The sequence below is a fragment of the Taudactylus pleione genome, unplaced genomic scaffold (assembly GCF_031769625.1).
Source record: "Taudactylus pleione unplaced genomic scaffold, aTauple2 ptg000454l, whole genome shotgun sequence".
Classification (NCBI taxonomy): Eukaryota; Metazoa; Chordata; class Amphibia; order Anura; family Myobatrachidae; genus Taudactylus; species Taudactylus pleione.
In genome coordinates, this window is record NW_028284856.1 from 7,035,124 (window position 1) to 7,053,596 (window position 18,473).

Below are 18,473 nucleotides of genomic sequence, written 5' to 3' on the forward strand. Positions count from 1 at the left end.
GCAGGGACAGCGCTGTCCCTGCTGTGGCGGCTACCGGCTCCAGGGCTGCACGCGGGGATCTCGCGATACTTGCGAGATCCCGCGCATGCTCAGTGGAGCCGGCCGGGCCTGACACACATCGCATCAGCACTAGGCTGATGCGATGTGGTCTGTAGCGGGTAGCGCCGGAGGGGGGAGTTAACGCTCCCCCTCCCCGGCCGGTGAGATGTTCACACATCTCACCGGTAGTGCTTCCTGCTTCGCCTCGGTAAAGAGGCGAAGCAGGAAGCGTTATAGCAGCACTTAACGTGCCACTATAATACATCTACCCCATTGTTTTTAATTTTGTACGTGTGGTTTTTTTTACCGTTTATCTGTCACTGCGAAATAAAAAAAATTAAAAAATGGCAGCTGCTCAATCAATCTAGCAGCACTAATCAGGTGCATGAAAGGGAGGGGTCATACTAAGTAGAAAAAGGAGGGGGGTTTAACCCCCTATTGTTCCTCAGCACACTGAATAGTACCTGCAACAATATATGAAGACTATATGGTCATAGAAATCAGAGATATTGGTTGCATGCATTTGCAAATACATGGGAAGCTGCTAGGCCACGTCACGGCTTCTCTGTCTCTAGCAGTCCCTAATACTAAGGAGTTCACATCCGGGGCACAGTGTACCCTGAAAAACGTCCAGCCCTGGACCCCCCCAGGGCACCATCAAATGTTTTTTTTTACCATTTATCTGTCACTGCGAAATAAAACTCTGTTATTTTACTCCAGGATTATTTGTTTTTGTGAGACTAATATGTTCGTAAAATGAGTGGTTATACAGTTTTACGTTATTATGAGTTTGCAGTGTAAAAAATGGTATACACTATGTTGCATTCTTTCTTTATTCCATATACCCTGTTTTCACTGGTGGCCACATGACCAAAGATTCCAATATCAGATAACTGGTGATTTCAAATATCATTTTTGTCACTTCACATTAGGTGCTTTCAGTACAGTACTGTGCAAAAGTTTTAGGCAGGTGTGGATAAAGAGCTGCAAATTAAGAATAATTAGTTTATTTTTATAAATTAACAAAAAGCTAAGTAAATGAACAGCATCAATTCTTCTAGGTACACTTACACACAGTTTTTGAAGGAACTCAGCAGGGATGTTGTTCCAAACATCTTGGAGAACCAACCACAGATATTCTGTGGATGTAGGCTTGCTCAAATCCTTCTGTCCCTTCATGTAATCCTAAACAGACTCAATGATGTTGAGATCAGGGCTCCGTAGTGGCCATATCATCACGTCCAGGACTCATTCTTCTTTACACTGAAGATAGTGCTTAATGACATTGGCTGTATGTTTGGGGTCATTGTCCTGCTGCAGAACAAATTTGGAGCCAATCAGACGCCTCTCTGATGGTATTGCATGATGGATAAGTACCTGCCTGTATTTTTCAGCATTGAGGACACCATTAATCCTGACCAAATCCCCAACTCAGTTTGCTGAAATGCAGCCGTAAACTTGCAAGGAACCTCCACCATGCTTCACTTTTGCCTGCAGACACTCATTATTGTACCGCTCTCCAGCCCTTTCGGCGAACAAACTGCCTTCTGTTACAGCCAAATATTTTACATTTTGACTCATCAGTCCAGAGCACCTGCTGCCATTTTTCTGCACCACAGTTCCTAAGTTTACGTGCAGAGTTGAGTCGCTTGGTCTTGTTCCATGTCGAAGGTATGGCTTTTTGGCAGCAATTCTTCCACGAAAAACAATTTTGACCAGACTTCTCCGTACAGAAGATGGGTGTACCTGGGTCCCACTGGTTTCTGCCATTTCAGAGCTAATGGCACTGCTGGACATCTTCCGATTTGGAAGGGAAGAAGCATGATGTGTTTCATCTGATGCACTAAGTTTCTTTGGCCGACCACTGCGTCTACGGTCCTCAATGTTGCCCGTTTCTTTGTTCTTATTCAAAAGAGCTTGAACAGCACATCTTGAAACCCCAGTCTGCTTTGAAATGTTTGCCTGGGAGAGACCTTGTTCATGCAGTATAACTACCTTGTATCTTGTTGCTGCGCTCAGTCTTGCCATGGTGTATGACCTGTGATATGAAACGGTCTCCCACAACCTCACCTTTGTAGCAGAGTTTGGAGTTCCTCACCCAGTTTTAAGCCTCCTACACGTCTGTTTCTGTTTCAGTTAATGCCTGGTTCAATGTTTCAACCTACACATGAAAATGGTGATCATTATCACCTGTTTGGTAAGATTGGTTACACCTAACTATAATCCTACAAAATCCCTGACTTTGTGCAAGTGTACCTAGAAGAATTGATGCGGTTTTCAAGGCAAAAGGTGGTCACACCAAATATATATATATATATTTTTTTAATAATTTTATTTATTTTTTTCAGAGCATGGGAAAGTGGCATGGTCTTGCGTCACGTCACCATTTCATCACTCTTGGGGCATCCCCAGCACTCCCAGAGCGGCTCACCCCCCGCACTGTTTAGATGATGTGCATACGCGCATGCCATCTATTCATTATTGCTGCTCTGCTGTGATTGAGTGCTCCCTGGCCTCCCCCACCTGCGCGACGCTGTGGCTACTGAAATTGGGGCAATTGTAAGGTATTGTGTGTGTGTGTGTGTGTGTGTGCTGCAAGTAAATCTTGCTCTTCATACAGTAGATGCTTCTCTGTATTACATTAATGTTAACATCTCTGTATTAAACTTCATGTTTAAGCCTAAGGTCCATCTTATACTACACTGTTCTCTGTTTTCCTGTCTTTCTTTCTAATATCACAAAACCCAGTGTTTATTTCACACAAATGGAATAGTTTTAGAACTATAAATTCCCATGCCATACACACTTCAGGTCAGGAAATCAAATCCCCAAACTCATTTCTCACATCCCAGTCATGCCCCCATGCCTTCAAGCAGCTACGGTTTCACCTGAAAAAAGCTGAACTCCTTTACCCTTATGCTTTATTGCTGCACCGCCAATACTCACTGCCCTTCACACTAATGCTACACTAAATAAACCTTACACCATAGACATGCTAGTGAGGAGTAAAAAGGAATTTGGGGGGCATGGGTGATGCCTGTACCTCACACCATGATGTTGTAGACATTACTATCACACAGAATGATAGTAAACAGTGGATTCATCTGACACTGTACCCTGCACTACAGGGATATCCCCCATCCCGATGAATGAAAGTCATATACAGAAGAAAAACATGACTGAGAATGTACCTCAGCTGCACAAATGCAATAACTGTACTTTATTTTCCCTCTTAAACCGCTACTTGTACTGGGTTGTGAGAAGCACACATGGACATTGAACAGTAAATTCCCTTCTTTCCTCCTGTGAGTGCACATGGAAATACTGTCCATTTTAAAGAAGTAAACAGGTACTGAAATAGTCAATCTTTTCATAGGTTAATCCTTGTAACCTGAATCAAAGTTCTTATTGATTGCGGGTTTTATGCTAAATTTGTAAGTGCGTTGTGAAGTAGCTATGTACAGAGGACATATTCAGTAATGACTTTTTAATGTAGTGTGTTTATTCAGTGCAGTAGTCAACTGTATCTGATACCGGAGTTGCATGGTCGGGAGGTACATGAGGGGAGCAAAGGGAAGAGGAGTGCAATGATTCAATAGTGCAAGTAGTTAAATAGCAGTGACCTATTTATTTGCTTGGAAATGTATTGCTTGCATATAGGCATTTGGAATTGGTTATATACTACAAAGCAAAGAATTCTGAATAGAGTCAGGCAGATGCCAACAAATATCACTAGCTTAGATATTTAACTATTAGTCTCCATTTACATTTTAGAATTTGTTTGGATATTTTGTTTTCATTGCAACTTTGTCTTCTTTTCATCCATCCCCCGCCACTTATTCTTTTGTTCATCCTTTATTACAAATAAATAGACTTTATGATCTAGTGGTCTGTTTATCAAGGTTGTTTTTTTTTTATATATATATATATATATATATATATATATATATAAAATGATGTAGAAACTGCAGTTTTTTGTATACTTTTATGTATTGTTGCTATGTACTAATAGTCTAATGCAGGAGATGTCACAGGAATCTCCTGCAGAAGGCTAATTAGCGCTGCAGGTCGCTTCCCATTATTATCAATGAGACTATAGTCTGACTCCTATTTTTCAGAGTTTGGCTCCTTTAGTTTACTCCATCTTCAGGTGTTATCGCCGACACTGTCCCTGCGAGCTTAATTTAGTACATAGCAGGGATATTTTCATTCAAAATGAAAATATTTATCTCAATGCAGATTATTAATACATAGGCCCCACAGCCTTTAATCTAAATTTAATAAAAGCAAACAATTTCCACAATGCAAGCTATTACACTGTTCTGCGGTTACTTTTTTTTTCCCGATGTCAAGGTTTTCATAGGTGATCTTTTATATTTAGTGGATGGTGAGTTCAAAAATATAACTCATTTAGCTCAATCAAGTCAGGTTTTTTGCTCTCTCAAGTTTAAAAAAGTTAATATTTCGTAAATTATATAATAGTTTGGAAAACGTAATCTTTATTGTTTCAAAGCAGACTTACATTTGCATTAAATGAACAGTATATGTATGAAATGGTACATAAATACAGTTATTCTGGAAGAAAGGACCTTTTCAAAGACTTTTGTCTGTGTTTTGCACCTGGAACATCTCTCTTAAGGTACCAGCAATAGTCTGCAAGCATATTCACATTCCAGCGGCCCTGGTACCTCTCTTCCATCACTCGAATGTCTTGATGAAAGAGCCTGGAAGCTCCGCAGGAGTTCCACGATAAAAAGCTGTGATACGTTTTCCTCACAAAAGTGATTTTTGACTGCCAATCTGACATGATGACTAGACCACAGATGTAGAAAAATCTTTTGGGTGATTCTTGCACTTTCTATTCATTTTGTGAAACAATTCACTCATACCACATTCAGACATACGACCTGGGAATCTCCCTGCTCAGACCCGGGTTTTCACCTCAGCAAATACCAAGGTTTTTGCTCGAGACCCCCCTTTCACACTACACCTGAGACCGGGAAATTCCCGGGTCGACCCCATACAGACATAAGCCTGTCTGCCCTGGCATTCTAATAGCCAGGGCATGACAGGCTGCTCTCATGTCACGCTCATTACACACATACATGTCATACACACACAAACACACACATGTCACACTCACGCAATCACACACCACTTCTACAGCCACCAGACCTCACAACAGGCAGTGTCTCTGTAGCTTGTGTGCACCAGCTGCTTCTCCACACTGCAGCATGGACCAGACACCTTTTCAATCCATCAGGTACTTGGTCTTCACCCCTTATTATAAGGGCTCCCCAAATCCAATGCTGACAGTGATTTTTCTCCAGACAGCCCTAAACGGCCAATCATAGGCCTCCAGGTGCAGCGCGGGAGTAAATTTTCAAACATACGCTGATGCGAGCCAGGCCAAAAACCTGGGAATCTTGCTATGTCTGAAAGGGGTATCAGAGAGCTCAAGCCAGACTACCTGGAACAGCAATACACCAGCACCACTTAATCCCCCCTCTCTCTCCCCGTGCAGAGTAACCAGCAGAGGAGTAGCGTGGAACCATGGCGCCCGGAGAAAGTGCATGTCATAGCGCCCCCCTCCCTGTACTAAACTGTGCCAGTGGGGTATGGCCAGCCTGCAGGGGAATACTGAAGTGGAGAGAAAAACAGCAAACAGCGGCAGTATCACGCTGGGCATTGAGGTCCCATTGGGACGCCCCTCCAGGAGATGCGCTGTCTGCAGCCACCAGGCTAGGGACAGACGCACCTCCGAGGACAACACCAGCATCTGAGAGCGGATCCTGTGTGGCAATCCATTCCATTCTGAAAGAATCAGCCCCTGCAGGGGCCTGGAATGGAACTGGGCAAGCTCCACCATGTCGAATGCCGACACCATGGACCCCAAAACTCTCATCGCTGAGTGCACCGACACTCTGCCACTGCTCAGACAACTGTGAATCCGCAGCTGTAAGGAGGAGACCTTCTCTGGAGTCAGAAAAATCCGTTGCTGACGAGAGTCCAGCAGGGCCCCCAAATGAACCATCCGTTGTGATGGGATGAGGGAGGATTTCTTCCAGTTGATCAACCAGCCGTGCGCCTGTAGACAAGCGACCGTCAGGTGGAGATGCTGGATCAGTACCTCCGGGGAGCTTGCCAGCAAGAGGAGGTCGTCTAGATACGGTAGCAACCGTATCCCCTGGCTCTGAAGGTGAGCCGCCATGACCGCCATCACCTTGGTAAATACCCTTGGTGCCGTGGAGAGACCAAAGGGTAGAGCCCTGAATTGGTAGTGGTTGTGGAGAATAGCAAACCGCAGAAACCGTTGGTGCGATGTTGCTATAGGCACATGGAGGTAGGCGTCCTGGATATCCAGGGAGACCATATAATCTCCCGGTTCCATCGTCAGTATGATGGAACGCAAAGTTTCCATCCTGAATTTGGGAACCCTGAGAAACCTGTTCAGGGACTTCAAATTGAGGATGGGGCGATGACAGCCATTGGGTTTCTGCACCAGAAACAGCGTAGAGTAATACCCCATCCCACGTTGAGACTGTGGTACGGGTATAATGACCCCCGCCGTCAGCAAGGCCTCTATGGCTTCCTGAACCTGCAAGGCCTTGGTTTTGTCCTGAGAAGGACTTGTGCAAAAAAACTGGCAAGGCGGCCTGTGCCGAAAAGACCACTTCTCGCACCCAGGCATCCGTGGTGGTATTGTGCCAGCACTGGGCGAATTGAAGAAGTCGGCCTCCCACTCTGGGGTCCCCCAGAGGGAGGCCCGTCCCATCACGCAGAAGGCTTATCTTCTGGCTTGGAAGAAGGGCGCCTAGCACTCCAGGCTTGCTTCTTTGGCTTTGAGGCGGTCTTGGGTGCGGACTGCCTCGGGAAGGACTGACCCTTTGCCTTGCCCTGAACCCGAAAGGAACGAAACGCCGAGCTCCGGACCTTAGCAGGTGTAGTAGCTGAAGGGAGGAAGGCTGACTTGGATTTTGCCAGGGTATCTACTATTTTGTCCAGGTCCGGACCAAATAGTAATTCCCCATTAAAAGGTAAGGCCTCCAAGCCTTTCTTTGAATCCGCGTCTGCTCTCCAAGACCGCAACCACAAGGATCTACGAGCAGACACTGCTGCCGCCGAAACCCTAGAGGTCAACAGGCTAGCATCCAAAGATGCTTCTCCAATGTAGGAGGCGGCATCTCTCATCTGTCCTAACAATGCCCTCTGGACGTCCGGAGATTCATCCGTAAACGTGTCCTCCAAGGCGTTGGCCCACCCCTCAATGGCCTTGGCCACCCAGGAGATGGCCATGGACGGCCGGGCTACAGCCCCTGAGAGAGAATAAATAGACTTTAGACAAGTCTCCACCTTCCTGTCCGTAGGATCCTTCAGCTAGGATATAGACGGCAATGGCAAAGTAGCACTCCTGATGAGGCGTGTTACATGGGAATCGACTGCAGGCGGAGTTTCCCATTTCTTACAATGCGCTTCCGGGAATGGATAATTGGACGCCAAGCGTTTCTGTGGCAGGAAACGCTTACTGGGCGTCTGCCAGGCCACCGCCATGTGATCAGTCAACTGATCAGACAAGGGGAACGCTGTAGAAGTAATCTTAGCTTTTTTAAAACTAGGATACCTTGACTTGGGAGCGGGTGCCTCATCCTCAATCAGAAGAATAGCCCGCACCGCCTTAACCAGAGCCCGCACATTGATGGAAGACTTAGTGTCAACCTCCTGGACTGAGGCATCTGAGGCTGAGTCATCCTGCACCTCACCATCATCCGAGGACCCCTCAGAATCCGAAAGATGCGCAGCCTGTGCCATGACTGAGCGTTTAGACGCCCTGGAGGGCACGTCACTGCGCAACATCGACTGAAAAGCCGAAGATGCTGCCGCCAAATCTTGGACAGTGTGGGAAAGCGCATCCACCCAGGGTGGAGGAGCTGTCACAGGAGCCTGAAACGGCACCACAGCCGGCTGTGCCACAGGGGTGGACTGAATATACATTGGCAACCCCGCATAGGGACCAACAGGCTGAGACCCCGGGGGAGTCTGCAATAATTGTGGGACACCCGGGGAATGGGGGATGGCAGGCTGGGGCAACGCCCTAGTAGGGGCGGCAGTCGGGACCGACAGACGGTCCGCGATGGACACCAGCACCTGGGAAAACATCGCCCATGGTGGCTCCTGCGACATGGGAGGTTTAGACGTACCAGGGACCGCCTGGCACTGTCCGCACAGGCCGTCCTGTGACAAATCCTCCCTATCCACTCCTGCAGAACAGCGCCTGCAGGAGAACAATGCCGGAGCCCCGGAGTGCTCAATCTCCTCCTCAGACATGACTTAGGAAGAAAACGTGCGCACTCACCAGTGTGCTGAACAACAGCCCACAATATGGCACCGTGTAGCACACAACTGTATGTGACGGACCTCACAAATACGTGATCTATATAGGTGAGGTCAGTAGAAACACCCTTCCCCCGCACACCTGTATGGCTTGTAGGAGAAGGAAAGGGATAGGTACAGGCTGACAGTAAGTAGAAAAAAGACACAGACAGGCAGCACTAGCAAAAGTCACATACAATGCAGGAAGATATACTCACTGCACCTTTCCACTACAATCAACCTCCCAGATTCAGTGTCTGGGAGGGCTATAGTGCTGTGTACACTGTCCTTGTCGGGGGAGAGGTACACAGGGGGACCGGTCCGCGTGCTCCCTGAGAGTATCCACGCTGCCAGTAAGAAAATGGCCGCTGGAGACCTCAGAGGAGGAGTGGCCCGAGTAGCTGCAGCTCAGCGACGCTGAAAGGCGCGCTGAGCTGAGGGGAGGAGCCGCTGACAGGGAAGGCTTCCTCTCCTGGCTAGCATATTTAACCCCCAAGGTTGCGGCATCCCGCTTGCCGCTTAATTACCCTGGTGGTCTAGTGGTCTGGCGGGGTATGCCTCCGATGGAGATGGGGCCCGCCGCCACCGCTAGCGCCCCCGGTCTGTCCCCTAGACCGGGGGCATGGGACTGCATATAAAAGGCATTACCCGCGCACCGCCGCTAATCAGCGGTGCGTGGCTTACCTGATCTCCCCGGCGTCTTCCGGCAGCAGTCCCGGGGAAGCCAGAGTCCGGCTAGTACAGACTCTGGCTTCCCCCGCCGCGATCCCCAGTTCAGTGCTGGCGTCGCGGCGCCAGCAGTGAGAAGGAGCGGCAGCGTGGGCGTCTTACAGACAGCCCAGCGCTGCCGCTCTGGAAAAAAGAACTAATGTAAAAATAAATTTAACCTAGTTAAATAAAAAGCTTTAGGGGGCTGCTCCTGCAGCCCCCCCCGCAGGGTGACCCGACTCCGGCCGGGCACCATCTTAAACTGAGGTGCCTGTGGCTCGGGGGCGGGGTATAGGGGAGGTTGGACCCAAGTGCATCCTGGGAGCAGCTAAAAGCTTTAACTCCGTGGTGCCCGAGGATCCAGGATCCAGCTATACCCCAAGGTCACCCTGTGGACCCCTATGGACCCTGAAGTAGAAATATACTTAAATATCAACACATTTATTTTCTATGCTCCTATGAAAGCAATTTATTGTTTTCTATTATTTCCATCATACCTAGATTGGCACAAAGATTTCAGGGACAGTAAACCTTTCCTATATGAGAAATGCCATTCATTTTTTTGTATCTGGAACAATAGGAGCTCTGTGATGTGTAATCAGCTGGAAAGGATATTTGGTGACTGGGGGCCAATTTATATGACTGGAAAATGTAAGCATTATAACAGAACAAATGTTAATTTTCAAAAAGGTCATTCAACCTCCGCAGTAAATAACAATGACACAGCCTTTCCTATAACACATTTCTCACTACTTAAACATATATTTAATTACAAAGACAAATGGAATAACATTGCAGCAATTAGTAACTCAGAGAGATCAGCTTTCTGATTGATTGAGTGTGCACTTAGAAAAATCCACATGTATATACATTGTAAATCAAAACCCTGTCATTATGGTAACAGATATATCACTGATTTACTCATCTTTATAATTGATGTGCAGTACTCACTAGAGCAGCAGGAGATAGTAGCAAAAACATAGTTAATACAAATTAGGTGACCACAAACACAAAGCCAGTAGTAGTCTTTCCAACAAATAAAGGGAATCAACACACTGAAAATTATACACAGAAAAAATCTAATTGGTCTTGACTAAATTAGGGAACATGCATAATAATGGAAGTCAACATAATTCAATCAGCCACATGGTTATAGTGGAACCTTATGCTCTAATACTACACGGGTTATCAGAGCAGGAAATCCTTGTATGTTTTTGCTTGTAGCTCACAGAGGTATGAGGAAAGAGCAATCAAGGTTTTCCTCCAATAATAATAACCCAAAATGTGTGCAGCTATACATTGTACAAGTTACCAAATGAACCTAATGCTTAATTGAATCTGCCCCAATAAATCTCTTTTGTATAGTCTCTCCTTGGTAAAATCAGATTAACATGGCAAACTATTAACCAACTTTAGACAGAGACCATATATAAATATTTTTTTACTTTTTCCCAACTTTGTAAGTACACCACAGAATAATGCTGCACACCCACAGTTTGTGTGTACACTACTGATCAGACAAGACAATAAAAGTACACAAATGTTTCTCAGCTTTTGTACAATGTAAATAATGTTAACAAATGCAGATTATGAGTACAGCTCAATGAACAATTTTAGCTACACTTATTATATCACAAAAACTAAATTATAGAAGAGGTAAATAGTTTGTCCAGATTCCAAGGGGGGGATTCAATTGAATGCGATGCCCAGCTGCACACAAATCAGCCATATATGGGAGGGCTGACATCGCAAGATTTCCCTCACCCATTCATGGGCTGTGAGGGAAAACTTGCAATGCCGACAGACATCATGTCCATTGTGCTGAAATAAATCCCCCCTCCTCTCCCAGACAGATAACAGAATTATTATTTTTATATATTATAGAATCATCTGAATATGAAACACTACACAATATTTCTGAAGGATATATTTTAGAAAAATTACACATTTCCTGTAACTTGAAAGAAAGTTTTTGGTAGTTGGCTTTTTCTTTCATCAAAGCCTGGGAGGCAGTTATACTGCAGGATAATATGCTGTCGGAAAAGAAAGAAAGAAAGGAAACAAATGTTTACAAATATTGGCTCTAAGCCTCCAAATTCTGACCAGAGTTACAACCGGATATACTGTAAGTATTTTGGCCAAAATCCCTAAAATATGGTTTACAAATTTAAGCACATCATTTTCACTGCACGAAATGTGCTGGGTTTTTTATTATTATTTTGTTTTGAAATGAGGCTTTGAATGACATTTGTTTAAAGGACACTAAAAACTATTAAACATATTAAAAAGTAGCAGTTTTCTTTGATCACAGATCATGAGAAAAAGGGATCTGTCAACACTCCGACACATCAACATGTTAAAAACTGCCATCATATTCCTGGCACAGGAGTTTATGAGTTTCTTAAAAATATAAGTCAAATTTAAGTATGTGCACTAAATTGTTGGTTCCCATAAAACATCCCATGTACTTAAATAATGAATGAATGATTTATTTTGACATAACTAATAATCCTAGACAAACTGTTAGAATAGAAATAAGAAGAGGATACCCCCTTGAATTTATATATCAATAATGTAGGAAACGTATTTTCCCAAGAAATATGAAAACGGAGAGAAAGAGGAAACATGCCCCATTATAAAGGTAAAGTATCATGAATAATGTAGTAACAAATGGTGGAAAATTAAATATTTTTTCTTGAATTGAACATTGGAAATTATTTCATGAGTCAGGGCTTTTGAATAGAAGCTCACAGGTCTGTTCCTCAATTCCAAGATTTATTAGTGGCCTCCACCATCCTGGACAACCTCAAACACTATTATGTACATTATTTTCCTTTAAAAGTACAGTGTCTCTAAGAACATTGTGGTGGCAGAAGTAAGACCCTGTTCATGTACATATTACTGCATTATGCTAACTTAAATGATATATTTATTATTATGATTGACGATGAGCAGGTGAAGTCACTAACGAGAAGATGACCTTGCTATAATCATTGCAACTTGTTTTTAACATTTTCTAAGTCTGAGACTACACAGTCTGGAGACTACACTGTTGGAAAGGAAGCACTCAGTGATGTCTCTCTTCAGTTACATTCTGGGCATAGCCAATCTCCGACCAAGACCCCAAGTGCACTACTGCCATGTGCACCGTCTCTGCGCATCTTTTCTGTCTGTCCATTGAAAGATGATGTGCCCATGAGCATCTTGCTACACTGAAGATTGTGCTACACAACTGAGGCACTGCAAACCCCACTGTGTCACCACTGATTACTGTTAGAGGGCCACTGGCATCTGTGTGCTACTCCATCTACGCACACCACCTGTATTAACCCTGTAAGCTTCTGGCTGGATTTGTCTCTTACTACTGTATGTGCATTGCATAGGCCGAGGGTTGATTCCACACTGGACTACATATGTGTATCATAAATACATGAATTAAATTCTAGTCAGAAAAACTGTATTTATAATGCAATTGTGTTAAATCACAGAAATTTGCATCGGCTTATAGAAGCATAACTGCGTAGGACATACAGTAATTAATTTGTAATATATCCAGTGACTGATTTATAACATGCATGAAACATACTTACTCTCCCTGATTGTCAGAGAGACTACCTGAAATAGTAGCAATCTCCCTGACTCCCTGAAGAGTCCAGACTCCCTGATTGTGCCTTATCTATATTATGTAGCTGTTATATATATAAAATAACAGATATATACATTCAAATGGGATCACTAGTATAATTTCCCTGCATTGGTTATAAGGCGCAATAATACCTATGGCTACAGGCATTTTCTGAAAAGTATCAGTGTGTTTTCATCAACAAGTAGATCTTACAAACTGCTTTGGGGATTATATACATTTGGATGTAAATCAGATGTAGCTGTACACGCCCTTCAGATGTAGCTATACATGCCAATTTTAGCGATACGCTCATAGGTGTTGCTTTCACAATCTCCCTGAAATGCTTTTTTAAAAGTAGGTAAGTATGGCATGAAACCAAAACAGACTGATGTGTGTGTGAATAGAATAGTACTAGTAAATAGTAAAGTACAACACTAAGGGGTCCCAGATGCCTCTGCTGTTTGCAGTCATGATAGGATAGGACAGCAAATGAGAGAGCAACGAGGGACAATGTTGATGGAAGTTAAAGTAGAAGTGGGAGTATCAAATAACCGTGCATGGAGTTAGATTGTCCCTGATATCTAGGACATTGCAAAATGCTCTGCGGAAGAGGTGCACGAAACTGAAATATAAGAAGGAATTCCTGTGTACAGTGTGGTAAGTTTCCAAATATCACCAGTGCCGATCACGCGAACCCAGAAGGGAGCATAGACAGCATGGTAAGTTTGCAATTGTCTCCAGTGCTTATAATTACAGTGTTTCTGACTAGAATTTAATTCACATAATTATGATACTTCACTGAATTATTGTTTGTGCAATTCAATGCTTTGATACATACAATGTTATGGTCAGCTGCAGCCCGCAGGTATCATTCATGCGCAGTCCCTTCTTAAATCTCTGGGTGCATTAAGTAATCTTTTCAGTGCGAGTGAGAGATTTATATAATTCTCCCTTATTTGGTGGATAACATTTTTTGGTACAACTTGGATATCTTTTAGCACTTAAACGTTCTATGTATATACTATTGTTTCATTATCTGGAAACCCTATTTTTCTTAAATAAAAGTTATGATTTAATCTAATAAACATTTTGATATGTAAGCAAAAGAGTGCTCCGAGTAGGAATCACTTTAGTTATTATCACCCCTGCTAAATACTAATTTACTTTGAGTTCTGTATGTGCCTGCATTAACCCTATGTTACACCGCATCCTGTTATCTGCTGGTTAATAAACCAATAGTTAAGTAATCTGCCATGTGGACTGCCCTCCATCGTACACTGCTGACATCTATCACCACCATAGGTTCTGACAATATACACTTCTGTCTCCAGCAGTTTGATACAATTCCAACACTAGAAATAGTACTAAGTGAAGCTGATATTGTTCATTTCCATTGGCAGCAAATTAATAGTATCCAAATGTCCAAATAAATGATAAGTGCAACAATGGCAGGATAGTTATACAGACCCTTTAAAATGAACAGTAATATATGGAATAGATTATTTTGTTCACAAAGGCTGCGTACAAATAACATATATGATTGCACAAATATGAACAGAAGTTTCTATAACTGCAAACAAGAAAAATCATCATAGACAAAACTAACAAAGACTATAAACATCTTAGATTTTATGCTCACTTGGGCAGGGCCATCTTTACCTTCTGTTTCATATTTCTGTATGTAATTTGTTTGTGTCATGAACCCCTTAATGTACTGTACAGTGCTGCATAATACTGTAATACTGTAACATTAATGATAACAACAGATCAATACCCACATTTGTTTCTTGGTATTAGACGTTTTCATTCTTCAACATGAAAAGCTGAATTTGATTGGATAAACACAAAAGGATGGAGTTGAATTTAGAAATATAGGCCATATGCACACAAAGGAAATGATGGAGGTGTATACATCTTCTATCCGTGTGAGATCATGTGAGTCGATCATGTGCACGTTTTGAGCATCTGTGAGCATTTTCATGAGCACATGCAGGAATCCCCACATGAAGATGGTAACATTAAAAGGCAAAGTAATTACATGTTGGGAAGTGAATGCAGTGCCTTTTTAGCTGAATTTTACACATCCTCTGAAATGGCAGTTATCAGACCCCAGCTATTTAAGGGGGAGACATCTTCCACCATATAGGTACACTTTATACAAGGAAGAGCATGTATATGGGCATATATGAAAATGTACAAATGTGACATGTGGACTAAAGCCTTACCAGCTGTCCCCTTAACCTTATTACTTATTTTAGACATGAATGAGACTGGAACATAAAACATTAATATAGTTCGAACATGAAAGGTTGAAGTTATTTAAGGAGTTATCTAAAATTGTAGCAGACAGTACTTGGAAGTGATGTTTTTCACCTGCCAATAAGCACATTCCTATAATGAAACGTAAGCCCAGTCTTATACAAGCCATACGTGTAAACCATGATGATACACTATGAAACATTTGTGATATGCCCATCACAAAAGTGATCTCAACACCAGTACTCATAGTCTAGGCTAACAGCTGCAAATTTTAGAAAAAGTCACCACCAGCAACCATGGTAGGATATGGGATCACAAAAATGTAAAAATGCCAATGAGCTCTTTCCTATTCAGGCTGAAGTCTCTAGGACAGTGATGGCGAACCTTGGCACGCCAACTGCTATGGGACTACAGCAGCTGGAGTGCCAGAGTTCGCCACCACTGCACTAGGGTAATCGTGTCCCCTAGAAGACATGAGTCTTAATCTGTAAGCATAGATTGTCAACAATCCATCTGGAATTTCTTTTAGCATAGATCCATGATCATAAGTTAATTTTTAATCTATGTCTTATTGTCTGTATTTTTTATATATGAACAACCGGTTGTTTAATCGTATATGTATTTTGTGACCACTAAACGAGAAGGGAATATAAATAAAAAATCCTTTTTTCAATATACATTTTTTTTGGATAAGATGTTTTATTCACATATTAAAACCTACAGTATGGTGTACATGAAAATAGCGCAATCTCTCAAAAACAAAAATTATCTGTAGTAGCTGTACACCAGCCTTAGGGTTGATATACAGTGAAATATATGTACACAAGCATATATAGAGTGATATTGCTGCTGTGATTATATTTATGTGAAGAATATCATATTTTTAACTTATAAAAGGAATAGTGCCAGGTAATTTTTTGTTTTTTGGAAAATCATTTCTGTATGTAAACCTGGAGTGGGGGAAAAGTCTGCAAAATGAAAGTTTGAGTTACAGGAGGCCAAATCACAGAACACCCACATTGTACATGCAACGTTTGCAAACAAATGTGCTAGACAAAGACCACCATTTTTATCCTAATTATCATACAGCAATAAGTGTAAAAAAGGTTCACGGTAAAACTACTACTAGTAGGTTAATGGCAAAACTACTACTGTGGTGAAGTCAAAGGCCCAAATGTAATATCTTATGGCACAATTTATGCAATCAAGCTTTCTATTATGCCACATTACAGTACCCCCAGTTCATACTATGCCACATTACAGTGCCCTAGTTCATATTATGCCATACAATAGTGCTTCCAGCTCATTTCGTTCAACATTACAGTGCCCCAGTTCATATTATGTAACACTACAGTGCCCTTCAATTTATATTATGCCACATTACAGTGCCAGGTTCAGGTTTTGTCAAATTACAGCCCCCCCCCCCCCCCCCACCCTTACCATTATAACATCCACTACACAAATCATTAGCTAACAATGGAATGTCACCCCTCTTGGCTTGGCAATGGGCCAGAAACAATTGTTTGGCAGGCAAGTCAGGTAATTCGATAGATAACTATAAGATCTGTGTACAGGTTCCCTAAAGCTGCGTACACACTTGCCGATGTGTACACAGACGATATGTCTGTCTGACAGGCCGACATATCGTACCGCGGGTACACATTGAGCGATGTCATGAAGGACGGAGCGATCACTCATTCCGTCCTTCAATACCTGCAACGGCGCTGCATGCGATATCGCCTGGTTGGCCATGCAGTACAGCAACCGGACAATATCACATGCAACCGCGGGAGCGATCTGTGTCGGACCGATAGATCGTTCAATGGATGGCATAGTGTGTACCCGGCATAAGCCTTTTGGCCCCATAGCAATGGCACCCCCTGCACTCACTCTAGCTACGCCCATGATTATTAGTTTACATACTCGTAAAGAAAAACTCCAGTTAAATTATACATTTTCAGGATCTATTGACCTTCAAGACAGGTGTCAAATTCACAGTTGTCCAAACTGAGGGAACACTGAACTTTTATTATAACACTGCTGTAAACAAGAGTTCCCTTCCTCTCTCATCATCATTTAATATTTTGATTAGATTTTTTTTTAAAAGTAGTGCCGAAATGGAAATGTAGGACGAAAATCATGACATTCCCGAGAAAATCTGGATTGTTGTATCATGCTGTCAGTGTAGGTACAGGTGAAACATATACAATGAAAACAAATACCTACTTATTACTTGTTGTAATTAACTGACTATGGCCCTCATTCAGAGCCGTACGCTCTGAGCAGAGCGCACGCTCTGAATGAGGGCCGGGCTCCATTTTCATGGAGCGTCCTCCTGGACGCTCGTATAGCTGTGGGTCACCACCCACAGGCTATACGAGCGTGCTTTGTGATGGCCGCGATGGTCGAGACCATCGCGACCATCGAAATTGCGAGCCGGAGCCTGCGGTTGAGGTTTTCAACCGCAAGCTCCGGAGTGATTTTGGCTCTATCAGAGCCAAAATCACTCCCACTGACATCACTAGTGATGTCAGTGGGCCGGCTTCTGACGGGAGGCGTTCCCGTGGGAACGCCCCCATCAGGGAGGCACGCCCCCGGCACGCCCACCAAAGGGGGCTTGCTGTCAATCAACATTGACAGCACGCCCCCTTTGATCGGACACAACGAGCGAAGGACTTTCCTTCGCTCGTCGCGTCTGGCGCATGCGCACGACGGAGCTCCCTCCGTCGTGCGCATGCTCAGTCCATAACATCGACCCACTGGCGAGCGGACAGCCGCTCGCGAGTGGGTCTGAATCAGGCCCAATATCTATTTTGGTATATCCTGGGCAGCTGAAATGACATTTTTTAAATTTAATTATTTATTTTAGAGAACTTTGCCCATTTAATGTACAGTATTTGTTACTTAATTTTATGTACATGACATTACAAATTAATGATTTTCCCTGGATCTGCATTCCGGTTAGTCATAGAGCCTGGATATGCTCCATGGTTTAGTGGGAGAAGATGAGTAGATACATTGAGAATGTAAATTGTTATTGTGGCATTAGCACAAACTGTGCCTCAGTGCTGTCTTCCTGTTGACATTTCTATTTCTAAGATAAAAATAACGTTTCCTTAAAGGAGAAATATACTGAAACATTAGTTAATTAAATGACACATTTATGTCACCCATCATTATCTACAATATTTTGAATTGGGAGTAAAGATATTTTACTTGACCTCATATCTTATAAAACTAATCTAGCTGTTATTTTATTCAGGGTTGTTTAACAAGTTTATTATATAAAATGATTGTGAAGATATGTTTTCTCTTTAATGAAACCTATACATAGTATATATGGAGATAAATACACATTGCATGAGTGCAATGAGTACTTTGAGCTTGTGTTTTTGGCAAAAGATACTGGAATAGTGAAGGAATAGAAGGAATAGAGAAGTTCTCACAAATGGCACATACCCTACTTACACCA

The 18,473-nt window shown here is 43.0% G+C and overlaps 1 protein-coding gene across 2 annotated transcripts in view; it reads right to left on the reverse strand.

The window, feature by feature from the left end:
- The window catches only part of ADAMTS3 (ADAM metallopeptidase with thrombospondin type 1 motif 3), a 281,800-nt gene that overhangs the window by 223,942 nt on the left and 39,385 nt on the right, over positions 1–18,473 (reverse strand). The gene's annotated exons all lie outside the window — the stretch shown is intronic.